This window comes from Tursiops truncatus, chromosome 14 (assembly GCF_011762595.2).
Source record: "Tursiops truncatus isolate mTurTru1 chromosome 14, mTurTru1.mat.Y, whole genome shotgun sequence".
Taxonomy (NCBI): domain Eukaryota; kingdom Metazoa; phylum Chordata; class Mammalia; order Artiodactyla; family Delphinidae; genus Tursiops; species Tursiops truncatus.
In genome coordinates this window covers 81,824,596-81,840,146 of record NC_047047.1, presented here as the reverse complement: position 1 = coordinate 81,840,146, position 15,551 = coordinate 81,824,596, and the positions used below count along the sequence as shown (strand labels likewise).

The 15,551-nt window shown below is 43.1% G+C and overlaps 1 long non-coding RNA gene across 6 annotated transcripts in view; it reads right to left on the bottom strand.

Moving 5' to 3' along the window:
• The window catches only part of LOC109551213 (uncharacterized), a 120,415-nt gene that overhangs the window by 103,827 nt on the left and 1,037 nt on the right, over positions 1-15,551 (bottom strand). The window lies entirely within an intron of this gene.

The following is a 15,551-nucleotide window of genomic DNA, read 5'->3' as shown; positions in this document are numbered from 1 at the left end:
CATTTAATTTTTCCTAATATCCCAATAAAGCCTGCTTCAGTTCTATTAATAATGTTTTCCGTAATCTCAAATATATCATGTTCATCTTATTCCTAGAGACCTTCTTCTCAGAGCCTTCCTTCCAAGTTCTCCAATTTAAACTGTATGCGGTACCAATGTCAACCAGAAATTTCCATTCACCATCATCGTGGGAATTCATGTTGCCTCTTGTGCTTTGGATCCCTTGCTTCCTGGATTCCATGTATTCCTTTCTTGGTTTACTCCCTCGTTTTATTGGATCACTACCTCCAGTAGTTCACTAAAGGTACAAGGGAAGTAAATGATTTTCGTTCTTGCCTGTCTGAAAGTATCTTATTCTATCTTCATTTGATGAACAGTTTGGTTGAATATAGAAGTGTAGGATATAAATCAGAATATTGAAGGCATTGGCCCATTGTCCACTAGATCCCAAAGTGTTGTTGAGAGGTCCATTGATTCTGATCCTCTTCTTTTTCTCTCTAGAAGTTTATAATATCTTCTCTGTATCCCGATAGTCAAAAACTTCACCGTGGTGTACCTGACCATGGGTCTTTTTCATTCTCCGTGCTAGGCCCATCCCTTGAGCTAGCTCTTTTGAGTTGGAAAATCATGCTTTAGTTCTGAGAAGTTTCCTTCATAATTTTGTTCCCTTGGCTCTCTATCTGGCATTTCTAGTAGTTGGCTTTTAACCTCTTAGACTTATCCTCTTGCTTTATTTATTTTTTTAGATTTAAAAATTTTTATTTATTTTTGTCTGTGTTGGGTCTTCGTTGCTGCACACGGGCTTTCTCTAGTTGTGGCGAGCGGGGGCTACTCTTTGTTGCGGTGCATGGGCTTCTCATTGCAGTGGCTTCTCTTGTTGCGGAGCAGGGGATCTAGGCGCGCAGGCGCTCTAGGCGCACAGGCTTCAGTAGTTGTGACACACAGGCTCAGTAGTTGTGGCTCACGGGCTTAGTTGCTCTGCGGCATGTGGGATCTTCCCGGACCAGGGATTGAACCCGTGTTCCCTGCATTGGCAGGCATATTCTTAACCACTGCGCCACCAGGGAAGCCCTACTTTTTATATTGAATTTTTATTTTGAGTCGTATATGTAACTTTCCAGAGGTTTTCCTTATTTAGTGGATTTTTTTTTTTTCCCCAAAGCTTTCTGGTTCTTCTTTCATAGATCATCCCTACTCTTTTCAGGGAGATTGTCAGTTTGAGGTTGTCTCTGATCCTCCCAATTCTTTTTCCCATTTTTTTTTTTGTTTGTTTGTTTTCTGTCTTCAAGTTAAAAGATTTCCCCTGTGTCTGGAGGTACTTAGCCATCGGCTCTCACTTGGGAGCCTAGAAATCTCTTTGCACGTAAGCCAGACTTGGGTCCTAGGGCTTCAGTCTAATAGGACAGAACTTCAAACCAGCTCATTGTAAAGAATCCCAAATGGTAGTCTCTGGGATTTACTTCAGAGAAGATTCTTATCTCCTGCCTTGGGTGGGGATATAAAACTTGCTACTGGCATTCTAGGAAGGGGGAGGGGCAGTATTCAGATTTTCACTCAATTCCCCCATTTCTGGTCTGTGCGTCCTCCTACCCCACATGCCCACTTTCAAATCCTCTTCAATTACCATTGCCTCTCTTCCCATTTCCTTGGTCCTTATGGACTTAATACTTTAAAAAAAAATTTTATTGAAATATAGTTGATTTAGTTTGATATAGTTGTGTTAGTTTCAGGTGTACAGCAAAGTGAATCAGTTATACATATACATATATCCACTTTTTTAGATTCTTTTCCCGTATACATCCTTACAGAGTATTGAGTAGAGTTCCTTGTGCTATACAGTAGGTCCTCATTAGTTATCTATTTTATGTATAGTAGTGTGTATATGTCAATCCCAATCTCCCAGTTTATCCTCCTCCTTTCCCCCTTGGTAACCGTAAGTTCGTTTTCTACATCTGTGACTCTATTTCTGTTTTGTAAATAAGTTCATTTGTACTATTTTTTTAGATTCCGCAAATAAGTGATATCATATGATATTTGTCTTTACTAGATGAATTTTAACCCTCTTTCTAGTCTGAAATTGTGTCTTTCAAGAAACTAGAACCTGATCTCCATGGTGACTTTATTGATTTGTCCTATTCTGGGTGCTCCCAAGATGTCCCACCAATCTCCTTTTAAGATCTTTTCTTCCCTTCTCCAGAATCAACAGCCACAGGTAGGGCTGGCTTCGTGGGTGTGCGGCCTGTACAGTCACACGGGACCCCATACTCAGAAGGGCCCCAGCCTCGATTTACTGCTCTGAGGCCACCGCCTTGAAGTTCTTATTAATTTTCAATCCACGGGCATAACATTTCCATTTTGTGCTGGGCCCCACGAGTTACGTAGCCAGTACTGGCCACGGGAGGGTCGCGCGCCAGGACTCATCTTTCAAGGACTTTAAGGCTCGTGGCCAGAGCTACAAACACCTGTGTTCTGTTAACTCTGCTTCCTGGAAGGGAGGGAGGAGCAAGACATGTTTGCCCCAAGATTAGAAATGCAGAAACCAGCCCCCAACAGGTTCTGCAACCTGCCTGTGATCTTATCACTCGAGAGTTTGGGAAACTCCTGAGCTTTTCAGGCCACACTCTGAGACCTCACATGAATCTTACAAGGCGGTTTTGCTTCTGTGTAATCGGGGCTGTGCCTATGGCTGTTGATGTCCTTTGACAAAAGGCAATTTTGCATCCAGAGGACTTTATTCATTCATCCACTCGCTCGTTCACTACGAAAACCTTTAGGAAGCACCTACTCTGTTAGCAGAACGAGTGGGCTTTGAAGCAGGGAGAAATGAGTTACCGTGTCCCCCTCTGGCTCTTGTTGGCCATGTGAGCCAGTGAGCCTCAATTTCCCTCCCAGTTTGATGAGGAGAGAACGATTACCTCCCAACTCAGTGATGAGATAACCTGAGGCATGGGCCTTTTATGGCTCTAACCACTCTGTACCCAGCCCGTATTCGTTTCTTTACCTTTCTCCCTAGCACTACGCAAAACACAGGGGGTTTCAGCTTCAGGTGTGGATAGGCCAGGCCGCTAGCAGGTCCTGGAGCACTCGGAGGGTCCATTCTTCGGGGACACACTTGATTCTCTCTTCCTCCAGCAGAAATGTTGATGGGCGCCCAAGGAGAAAGGAGCCTCATGCATGTGACAGGTGTTTGCACTTTAGACTATCCCAGTGCTTTATTATTAGCATTTAATAGGTTCCCAGAAAGCTCTGAAGATAATAATACGTCTCCCCTCCCTCTCAGCTGGTGATCTTGACGTGATATATTTATGTCTGTAGTGAAATCTGGAGGCTCTCACAAGGAGCCAAGCACTTGCTCTTATCTTTAAAAAAGCTTAAAAGTCTAGTTATGAAAATTAAACCCACAGAGAGGAGTGCCCAGGAATGTGTCCCAAGAAATGCTTCCTCTACAAGCTGTGCCTGTTCTGAGAGATGAGTGGGGGAATGATAGAGCGAATGAAGCCTCGTGACAATTTACGGCATTTGCGTCTCACGGCCCAGCTTACAGAGCTTTGACGGAGCCTTTTCACACCCACTATCCCGTTTCTACCTCACAATCTCAGAAGGCGTCTTGGTAAAGTTATCATCTCCACATTGCAGATGAGAAACCTGAGACTCAGAGAAGTGATTTGTCCAGGTCGCACAGCTGGCAGGGAAGTTTCAGGGCCAAGATTCAAATCTACTCTCCTGATTGCAGAGTCTCTGCTCTGTCGCCTCCTAGAAATAGTATTTAGCTATTTCCACACTCAGCAGAACCTCTTAACTAAAATCTAGCTGAGTTGTCCTGGGCTCCAAGCCCTGGGATGTTGGCAACACCAGGGGAGGGGGGAAGGTCCTGAGGAGGCGGTGGAACCAGCTCCGATGCTCAGATGTGGCCACACCCGGCAGACAGGGGCCCCAGCCTGGCTGAGAGGTGGCCACCTTCCAGGAATTTCCATGGCCTGGTCAGGTGAGAATAATGCAGCCCCTCAGGGTGGCCTCATCTGGGGTCAGATCCGTCCCTCTCATCCACTCAAGGACTTTGATCCTGTAATTCTATCCCCCACCCCAGTCAATGTTTCATTTCCATTCACATACAAACCCGCTGTAATAGTTCACATTTTTACCCTCTCTGTACCTCCCTGCTCTTCCTTACAGGCCTTTACTGACGGTCTACCTTTTCCTCCGGCTCTGCCTTGAGCCCACTCCAATTCAACTGTCATCCTTAACACGTTACTAAAACCGTCTTGTCAGTGCCGCGCATCTTGCTAAGTCCTGTGCTAAGCTCAACTCTATGCTTAACTATTTTTGTCGGGTTTTTTTATGCTTAACTCTTAATAGCATTTGATGTTTCTTCTTTCTTGACACTTTCTTCACGTGGTTCTGGTCACCATACTCTGCCCGTTTTCCTCATTCCCCTTAGCCGCTCCTTCTGTACTCCCTTTACTAGATTGGTCTGCCCTTCTGACTTCTAAAGGTCACAGAGCCCGCGTCTCAGCCCGGGGCTCTCGCCTCATTCACTCGCTACTCTCGCTCCCCAGGTGTTCTCATTTAGTCCTAGGGCTTTAAATCTCATTTTGACACTAGGACACCCAAATCCACGTCTCCGGCCAGAACATCTCTGAATTCCAGATTCATTTAAATGTAATGTCTCCTCTTGTATTTCTAAGAGACATATCAAACCTGAGGTGTCCCAAATCTTGATTTTCACCCCAAACCCACTCATAACCATCTCTGCTCCACCATTCACCTCACAACGTTATCCTAGATCCCTAGGATTTTTCTCACAACTACACCCAATCCACTGCTGGCTCCACCCCCAAAGTATATCTATATCCCATTGCCCACGACCGTGCTCTTATCCAAGTACACCCATGTCTGGGTTGGATTCCTGTAACAGCCTCCTGTGGACAGAGAATGTCGCCTGCCATATCAATAAACAAAGGCTGTTGCGGTCATCGAGCCCTCAGCAACCACAGGCACCCCACGTCCCCATGGTGCACCCGGAGGGTGTTCAGGATGGAGCGAGCAGGATACCGGCCCCAGATGGCTAAGGTGCATATCAAAGAAACGATTTCAATGAGCATCCTGCACCTGCCCGTACGCAGAAAAGTGCTAAATGCATTAACTTGAGATCCTGGTTTTTCTTTAATTAACAGTAATCTTTTGACGTTCCGACTACCTGGGTTTTTTTTTGTTTTTTGTTTGTTTGTTGCAAAAAATTCCTATATATCCTGGCTCCTCCCTTACCTCTTTGGAGAAATCCCTCAGAGCTACGTGACAGGCTGTCTCCGGGCTCAAGTCCTCAGTATGTCTGCTGAATAAAACATGATTCCCAACTTTTAGGTGGTGCATTTTTTCAGTCGACACTCCCAGTTAACCATCTTCATTCCACCCTTGTGGTCTGTGGCTGTTCCCCATACAGAGACCTGAATGACAACTAAAAGAAGAAACTAGAGCCTGTCATTCCTCTGTTCAAATCCCTTCAACGACTTCGCAACACATTTAGAATTAAATTGAAATACCTTCTGTGGCCTCAGAAGAAATATTCAAAATACTCATATTTAGCAACTGGTAGGGAAATATATATTATATATAAGTTTCTATGTAAATCACAATTTAAAAATACATTCCCTTCTATTTTCTAAATAAACCAAACTATATCTGTTTATATAATAAAACTGCTTACAGATGATGTAAGTTGAAACACAGAGCATTCATCAAATCAGTGTAATAATTTCTAAGTCATTTCTGGTTTTTGTGTGATCTTTGGTTTGATACAGTCTCACTAATTAAATAATGTCCCTATTGGGGCTAGGATTTGACAGAGTGAAACACATCAAACTCCTCCAATAACTTCCCCATTAAATCAGTAGCCACTAGGTCACTTGTGGTCTTGAAATACAGAATTTCTCTTAATAAAACAATATTGTTTGCAGTACTGAATTGTCCCTCAGCTTCTGCTGAACCAAGAGTAATTATATTCAAACATTTTCTGAGCCTTACAATATCATCTGAGGTTCTTAACGTAGTCAATATCTTATTACTGGCTAAGCCACAGGGACCCACTGTGGAGGGCCGTATTTTGCCGTATTTCATGAGGTTGACCTTCCAGAGAGGGCCATGTGGCCAAAACCATGTTCTCCACTAGGCTACTTGGTTTTGACTCCTGGCTCGGCCACTTACAGAAATTTAAAATCTCTTTGTTTTAGTTTTCTTGTCTGTAAAATGGGGCTGCTGCTGCTGCTAATATTCAAAGGAGTTCACAGGTTTAGACTGGTGTTTGGCCCAGAAGACGTTACATACGCATTGGCTCTCACTCACCAAGGAAAGCAGCGCTGTTAGCGCCCTTGGCCGGAAGACTCGTGGAGGGTTTTAACAAATGCACGCCCTTAGGCGGAAGTGAATTTCAGCAAGAAAAGTGAGAAGCGGGGGCTGCACCCTGGTGTCCTCAGGCCCTTCCTTCCTCCTCTCCTGGGGTGGGAGTATCTGCCCTCCCAGTGAAGCCCCAACACCTGGCTTATGCCTATGTGGGGCCCCATTTTTCTGCTCCCTCAGGCTCTCCCTGCTCTCTCTGAGTCAGAATCTTGTGAAGCCTGTTATCCCCACACACAGGTCTGGGCTAAGTGGGCAGGACAAGGCAGCCGCAGCTGATCCACCAGGAGTCCCTTCTCGCCTCCCTGGTACGAGCCAGTGATGGTGGCCAGGAGGCAGGACCCACCAGGGACGCCTGGTGTAACACGTAGAAGGGGCTGTAAGGGTGTACTGGCCTCGTATTAGCCCCGTGGGTCCAGGAGACCTTCAGCAATTGGGCCTTGCCCAGCATCTGACCCCGAGGCCAATGACTCTACTGTTCACCTGTTACCCTCCAGACACACAGGCTTCCTTTTGTTCCTCAAACACACCAAGCCCGGTTCCGTCTCGGGACTTGTCGCTCTCCCTGGGACACAGTCCCCCATAGTCCTGCATGGTTCTCACTGCATTGCCACCTTGGCTCATCTGGCCCTTCTTCAGAGAGGTTTCCCTGATGACCCCATAAAAATTCTGTGCACTTACCCCACCTAGTCATGGTACCTACCTACCCAGCTGCGTTTTCTAAAGCATCTATCTACTCCCTAAAGTTATATTTTATAGTTATCAGTTTTCTATTCTGTTGTAATAAATATGGCTGAAATAACAGACAACAAATAATGTTGGAAGACGTAGAAAGTGCTGAAAATTTAGAAGAAACAAGTATGAGAACAAATTACACAGGTTTGCAATTTGAAGGTTTGCTATATAGTTGGATAAAATACAGATGTTTCTAACAAGTCCCTGTTCATGGTAGTCACTAGATTGTTTCAAAAATGAAATATGGAAGGAATTACTTTCGAGGAGCTGCTAATGGGAAGATGCACCAGGGAGCATATATTCTCAACAGTAAATAATTTCTTTTATAAAAGCAATATTTCGGGTAAGATTGTGTCCATATAACCAATGAAAGAGTGGCTGCTTTGACTAGAATAATAAAAGGACTCTGAGATAAGGTTGCCTAGAATGCCGTGGGTGAAATCCATCCATGGCCTCATGCACTAGCAGGAAGTGGCAGCAAAGGTGGAAGGCAGAAGTGTGCACATCGCTGCAGGATGCCACGGATCTGGCTAATTTTATAAACACAAGACCTTGCAGATGCCACAGGACTGTCACCCTAACCTGTAATGGGCTGAATACCCATGAAAGTCCTTTTTCCACCTCGAAGGTTGTTGGTTGTCTCATGGCAAAATACTGAAAAAACCTGTCAGACTTGCAGATGAGTTGTCTTTTTTTTCTTTTTACACAAAATGAAAGTATCAGATTTGGACATGTGATAACAAGTGGCTGTCAGGGGCATACTGCCTGGCAGATATTTTTGGAATTGTGAATACACCTCACTTGTCCCTTTGGAGTAAATGGGATGTTTTAACCAAGCGAGCAGCTGAATGGCTGGATGTGTTGAGTGGCCTTATCTCTATATTTACGACCACAGACGCCCAGGGGGCCCCTAATGCTGCCTGACAATTTATTAGATTTCTGGTGTAACTCCCCCATTTCCAAGAGCTATTACACCTCCCATCCCTCCTTAGACCTCGTACAAGCCCCCACCCCACTCAGCTGATGACTTGCTTCCCATCTCACTGGAACACTCAGGAAAGCCTTTCCAGCCATTCCCACCAGTGCCTGAGCCTGCTCACATGCTCTCAGTTCACAGATGAATTGCCTACAAGGCCAACCCTTCTGCTTGGGCCGCATATCCCGCGCCCCTCTCGCAGCTCAGGGAGAGCCCCCTGAAATCGTGCCCTGTCTCTTCTGCATCAGCATTTTTCCCTCTCTGACAGCTCGTTTCCATCAGCTTATAAACGTCTTAAGCAAGCAAAGAAACAAAAGCAGACCAAAGTCTCTCTGGACTTTACATCGCCTACCAGCTACGGCTCCCCCGCCTCTGTCTGCAACAGAGTTCCTGACAGGTGAGGTCTGCGCTCTTGAACACACTCTATTTGGCTTTCTTGTTGTTGATGGTACCATTGTCCAAATCTGCCGGTGGGCCCCCGGTCCCTGTCCTCCCGTAGTTCTCCGGAGCACTGGACACAGTTGAGGGCTTCTTCCTTTTGGCCACACTCTCTTCACTTGGCATCCAGGACACCACATGCTCCTGGCCACCTTCTACCCCCAGGCACTTGGCTCAGGCTCCTTTTCCGGGTCCTCCTTCTGGCCCCTCCTCGTGCACACGCTGCAGCGCCCAGTCTTAGATCTCACACCTTTTTCTCTGTCTACTCTCAGACCCTTGATGACTTAGCCAGGCTCTGGACTCCCCACTTTATACCTCCGGTTCCTACGTTTCCCCTGAGCATCAAACATCTATGTGACAGCACGTTCAGCATCTCCACTTGGATATCAAATAGACATCACTAACTTAAACATCTTCTAAACTGAACTCTTGATTTTTTTCCCCAAACCCTACCATAAGCCCGCACCTAAGTCTTCCCTGTCTCAGTAAAATGGCAACTGCATTCTTATGTAGGTTCAGACCCCAAACGTTGCTGTCATCCTTAACTCTTCTCTTTTCCTCACACCCCTTCCCGTAAGGAAAGGCTTTTTACTTCTGCCTTTGAAATTTATGGAGAAGGTGACCACTTCTCACCAGCATCTCCACCCTCACCCTACCAGCAGCCCACACCTGGGTCATTTCTGTAGCCTCCAGAGTGATCTCCCTGCCCCTCCACCAGCCCCTTCCAATCTACTCTCCAGACACCCAGTGCAATCCTTCTAAACTATGAGTCAGCTGCCGTCACTCTTCTGCTCTCCATCTCACCGAGGATAAACTCTAATGTCCTTATTATTATCCACAAGAACTTACTCATGACCTGGCCGGGCCACCTCTCTGACCTCCTGCCCTCTGCCACCTCCTCCTGGCTTATTAAGGACCACCTTACTGTCTCAAGGTCTTTGCACCGGGAGTGCTAACCCCCAACAAATCTAAATGGCTAGGTCCCCCAGTTCCTTTTTTTTTTTTTTTAATACTTATTTATTTGGCTGGGCCAAGTCTTAGGTGCGGCACGCGGGATCTTCGTTGCGGCATGTGGGATACAGTTTCCTAACCAGGGATCGAACCGGGGCCCCCTCCATTGGGAGCGGAATCTTAACTACTGGACCACTGGGAAGTCCCAGTCCCCCAGTTCTTTTATGTCTTCTCTCAAATTTCACCTTTGAGAGGCCTTCCTAGGCCATTCTGTCTAAAATAGCAACTCCCACCCACCCCCAATCTTCACATTCTGCTTTCTTTTTCCTTGTGGCAGTGTTTTGCTATCTGACATATTTTATAATTATTTATTTACTTATTATGTGTCTCCCTCAGCTAGAATGTAAGCTTCATGAGGTAGAGATGTTTTTGTTTATTGCTTTATCTCCTCCTTTTATCTAAAAAGTGTCTGGTGACTTCTCTGGTGGCACAGTGGTTAAGAATCTGCCTGCCAATGCAGAGGACACAGGTTCAATCTCTGGTCCGGGAAGATCCCACATGCCGTGGAGTAACTAAGCCCGTGCACCACAACTAGTGAGCTTGCACTCTAGAGCCAGCGAGCCACAACTACTGAGCCTACAAGCCACAACTACTGAGCCTGAAAGCCACAACTACTGAAGCCCACACACCTAGAGCCCAGGCTCCGCACCAAAGACAAGCCACTGCAATGGGAAGCCCACGCACCGCAACGAAGAATAGTCCTTGCTCGCTACAACTAGAGAAAGCCCGCGCACAGCAACGAAGACCCAACGCAGCCAAAAATAAAAACAAAAACAAAAAGTGTCTGGCACAAGCTAGGCACTCAGTTGTTTAATGCATAAAAAAGTAACTGCTTTGGGGCTTCCCTGGTGGCGCAGTGGTTGGGAGTCCGCCTGCCGATGCAGGGGACACGGGTTCGTGCCCCGATCTGGGAAGATCCCACATGCTGTGGAGCGGCTGGGCCCGTGAGCCATGGCCGCTGAGCCTGCGCGTCCTGAGCCTATGCTCTGCAACGGGAGAGGCCACAACAGTGAGAGGCCTGTGTACCGCAAAAAAAAAAAAAAAAAAAGTTACTGCTTTTTTCGAAGTAACATGCTATGGAGAGAGCATTTTGAGACTAGATGTTTGCACATGTGTCCATTGTTATGAAAACACTTGGTTCTATGCATCTTTGTGAGGTATCTTTTTCTTTTATGACTGCCATTAAAAAGAAGTATTAAATTGAACTTAGGACAAAAACTACAAATCACTGTATTACAGTATTAAGCCAAGATTTAAAAACTAGTGAACTCTTTAATTACATAACTCTTACTAGTATTTTCACTGAAAGGAAAGTTATTTATTATGTTAATAAGTAAATTAAATTTTTATTTATTTTATCAATAAACATATAAACATTTATTTTATATATTTATGAGTGTTCTATAATATACATCACTAGAACAGTCCTGCATGTATATAATATACACAAAAATACATATCTGTATAATGGGTATGCGTGCTCAAAATTTTTCTCTGGTATTTTGCTGTCTAAGGGGTATGTGTTAGGATAGGATTAGATCTGGGCACATGTTTTAGGTTTTTTTGGTTTTTAAAAAAATTTTATTTATTTATTTTTGGCTGCGTTGGGTCTTCATTGCTGAGCGCAGGCTTTTCTCTAGTTGTGGTGAGCGAGGGCTATTCTTCGTTGTGGTGTATGGGCTTCTCATTGTGGTAGCTTCTCTTGTTGTGGAGCATGGGCTCTAGGCGCACAGGCCTCAGTAGCTGTGGCATGCAGGATCAGTAGTTGTGGTTCGTGGGCTCTAGAGCGCAGGCTCAGTAGTTATGGTGCATTGCTCCGTGGCATGTGGGATCAGGGCTCGAACCCATGTCCCCTGCATTGGCAGGTGGATTCTTAACCACTGAGCCACCAGGGAAGTCCCAGGTTTTTATTACATCATATTCTACTTCAAGAACCAATGCGAGAAATGGCAAAAAAATTTAAGGCCATTTTAAATTCACCATAGGCTTCTTCTGCATGTCATTGTGTTTCATTCATGTTGTTTTATGTAGCAGTTGTTCATTCTTCTTCATTGCTGTGCTGTATTCCATTGGATGACTAAATCACATTTGCTTGTCCATTCTCCTGTTGATGGACATTTGGTTGTTTGTAATTTTTGGCTATTATAAAGAAAGGTTTATGAAAATAATTGTACATATCTTTTGGTGAACATATGCACTAATTTACCTTGGGTATATATCTAGGCGTGGAATTGCCAGGTCATAATTAGCATAGATTTAGTATAACTTCCAAGACTTTTCCAAAATATTCAATTTATACTCCCATCAGGAAAGTAGAAGAGACCCAATTCATCCATATTCTTGGCGAACCTTGATACTTTCAATTTTTAAAAAATATTTAGTCGTTCTGGTAGATGTGTGGTGGCATCTCATTGTTGTTTTTTGTTTTTGTTTTTTTTTTTGCGGTAGGCGGGCCTCTCACTGTTGTGGCCTCTCCCGTTGCGGAGCACAGGCTCCGGACGCGCAGGCTCAGCGGCCATGGCTCACGGGCCCAGCCACTCCGCGGCATGTGGGATCTTCCCGGACCGGGGCACGAACCCGTGTCCCCTGTCATTGTTGTTTTAATTTTCGTTTTTCTGATGACTCATGATGTTAAGCACCTTTCCATATATTTATTGTTCTTTTAGCTGTCCTCTTTTGTGAACTAGTTGTTCAAGTCTAGCCTATTTTTAATTATTTTTTAATTGATTTGTAAGAATTCTTTGTTATGGAGATAAGTCTTTTGTTGAATATATGAATTATGAATACCATCTCTCAGTCTTTTGTTTGCCTTAACAATGTCTTTTGATGAACTAAAATTTTAAATTTTAATGAAGTCCAATATAACAATCTTTCCTTTCATGGATAGTGCTGTTTTGTGATCTTTTAAGGAAATCTATCCTATCCTAAGCCATAAAGATATTTACCTACTTTTTTTTTTTTCTTAGAAGCTTTATGGTTTTACCTATCACGTGTAGGTATGTGATTCATTTCAAATTAATTTTTGTGTGAGATAGGGGGTCAATAATTTTCATATGAATTCAATTCAAATGATCCAGAATCATTTATTGTAGAACAATCCTTTCCCCACTGAATTTTAGCAGCACCTTTGTTGAAAATCAGGTTATCTTATGTGTATCTATGGGTCAGTTTCTGGACTTTGTATTCAGTTCCATTGATCTTTTGTCTATCCTTGCACCACACTATCTGGATTACTATTTAAATTGTTGTTGTTATTGTTTTTCAATGTTAAACCAACCTTGCATTCTTAGAATAAACCCAATGTCCTTTTGATGTACTGTTCTATTTATATATTGTTGAATACAGCAAAGGACTTGCATTCAGTTTGCTGATATTTCATTTGTCCTGAGGAGAGAATGGACTTCAATTTTTACTTTTCTTGAAATATCCTTGTCAGATTTGGGCATCAAGTTTAAGGTAGCCTCACAAAATTTATTGGTAACTGCTCTCTCTTTTTTCATTATTTGGAATAGTCTGTGTAAGATGGGTGTTATTTCTTTCGCAAAATTTTGGTAGAATTTACCAGCTGTGCCATTTGAGATTGAGGTTTTCTTTGTGAGAAATTTTTTTTTTTACTTATAGAGTCAGTTTCTTAAATAGGTATAAGATTGTTCAAATCTTGTATTTCTTCTTGCATAGCTCTTGATTATGTGTTTTTCTAGGAATCTGTCCATTCATCAACATTTTCCAATTTATTGTCTTAGAGCTGTATCCTCTTATGATCTTTTTAATGTTTATGGTATCTGTAGTGATGTCACTTTTATTGTTCTAATATTGGTTAATTTTGCTTTTCTTCTTGATTGGTCTTTCCAGGGTTTACTGAATTTATGATTCTTTTTAAAGAGCTAATATTAGTTTGTGGACCACCCCCACTGAATGTTTGCTTTTTCTTTTATTAATCTCTCTTCTTTTTAATTTCCTTCCTTCTATTATTATTATTATTATTATCTGGTTTAACCTTCTTTTTCTAACTTCTTGAGATGTATGTCTCTATCATTGATTTTCAGCCTTTCTTTTTTCTAATCCATGAATTTCAGGCTATAAATTGCCCTCCAGATTTAAGTGCATTTCATAATTTTGCTATGATACATTTCCATTTTTATTCAGTTCAAAATGTTCTGTCAGTCCATTGTGACTGCTCAGTTGATTGGGCTGTTTAGAAGTTTATTGCTTAATTTCCAAACAATTGGGAATTTTCTAGTTGCTTAGCATATAGTTGATAACATTTGCAGCTGACTTCTCAACAGAAACAATGAAAGTTAGAAGAAATGGAACCATGTCTTCAGAGAACTGAAAGAACAACTGCTAATCTAGTAATCTACACCCAGAGAAAATATCCTTTATATTCAGTGTCCTCTCTCCCTACAGGCAGAATTGAATAATAGTTTGTGTTGGATTCTGTATCTGTCACTTAAGAGGTATGGTTCCCTGGGGACGTTAACTGCGTGGGCATAAGAGTGGTGTGGGGGTCCTTACTATGGTTAGGTCCTCCTTTTGTTAGGATTGAAGGGCTAAATACATCTCTTGCTGATTACACATTCTTTCTTTAGATATATTAATACCTTCAATCAGGCTTTGGTGTTATACCAAATCTTGGCCCAGGTACTCTTCAATCCCTGTAAGGGTTTATTATCTCCATTCTAATTTTATTTCCCTGTTTCCTCTTCTTGGCATTGCCTCAATATTGCTCCACCATATCACCTGTTATGCAGCTGAATTTTTCTCAAGAAATATGCCCACATTCACTCACACCTGCAGTACAAGACAGAGTCCATCTCACTGAGCCCTTCTGCCACTGATTATTTCCATTAAGCAAAAATCATCTGTGCCAATCTGACAGGTCAGCAATGGCATGTGAACCAGTTTTAAGAAATGCATATTAAAGCTTCTCTGCTGAAATAGTCATCTAAGTCTTACAGTCTAAGAAGACATTTTCTTCCAAGGAGTCTGACTTTGCTCAAAACACTCAATTTTCTGTTAAGGAATGGCTGGGAAAATCTGTGACTCATTTCTGTGCAACCACATGTCCAAAGCCTCAAATCAAGATACGTCATCTCTTTAAACTCTTTTGCATATATGTAAAAATCTTACAAAGTCATCTATCCATTTAACAAATATTTACTGATCACATTCTATAAGCTGAGTACTGTTCTAGGCCCTGGGTATACAGCAATAAACAAAAAGACAAAACTTCCTGATGCTATGGTGCTCGTATTTCAGTTCAACATACTAACTCCAGTTTAGCTGGGCATTCAGCAGTGCCCCCTTCCCATTGTAAAATTTCAACATTTGAAATCAGGGTTTGTCTAGAAAATTACAGGCCTATAATCAAGCTGTTCATAATGCTTTGAAGATGGGTAAGGTTTTTTGGAAAGAGTTTGAAGTTTCAGAGCCAAGCGTGGTAAATGACCTGGGTGACACAGCTGGAGAAGAGCATTTATCTAATGCCATGATTAAAATAATAAGACTGAATGCTCCACTGGACCGGGTGCCTCTTGAAGGCAAGGACACTGTCCTGTTTATCTCTCATTTCCCAATTGCTGGCACAGTGCCTGCCACATAGTGCGTGTTTAACGACTTTGCAAAAGAAATGAATTGACAGGTGAATAAGGAGATTTTGGTGATCTTCTCTACTCTCATGACTTTAAATACCATCTAGACAGAGATAAATCCCAAATATATATCTCCAGTCCAGAACTTGCCTCTGAATGCTAGACTGCTATATCCAATTGCCTTCTCATCCTACCTAGAGGTCTTATAAGCATCTCTAACTTCACAGGTCCAAAGTCAAATTCCTGATTCCTCCTCTACCCCCCTCCCAAACTCGTCCACCCATAGTCTGCCCCTACTCTGTCAAATACAGCTTCACCCTTCCAGGTGCTCAGGACAAAAATCTTTAAGTTATCCTTGACTCCCTTCATCCTCGACAGCTGCTTTGATGGGCTTCTTATCCATCAAGATA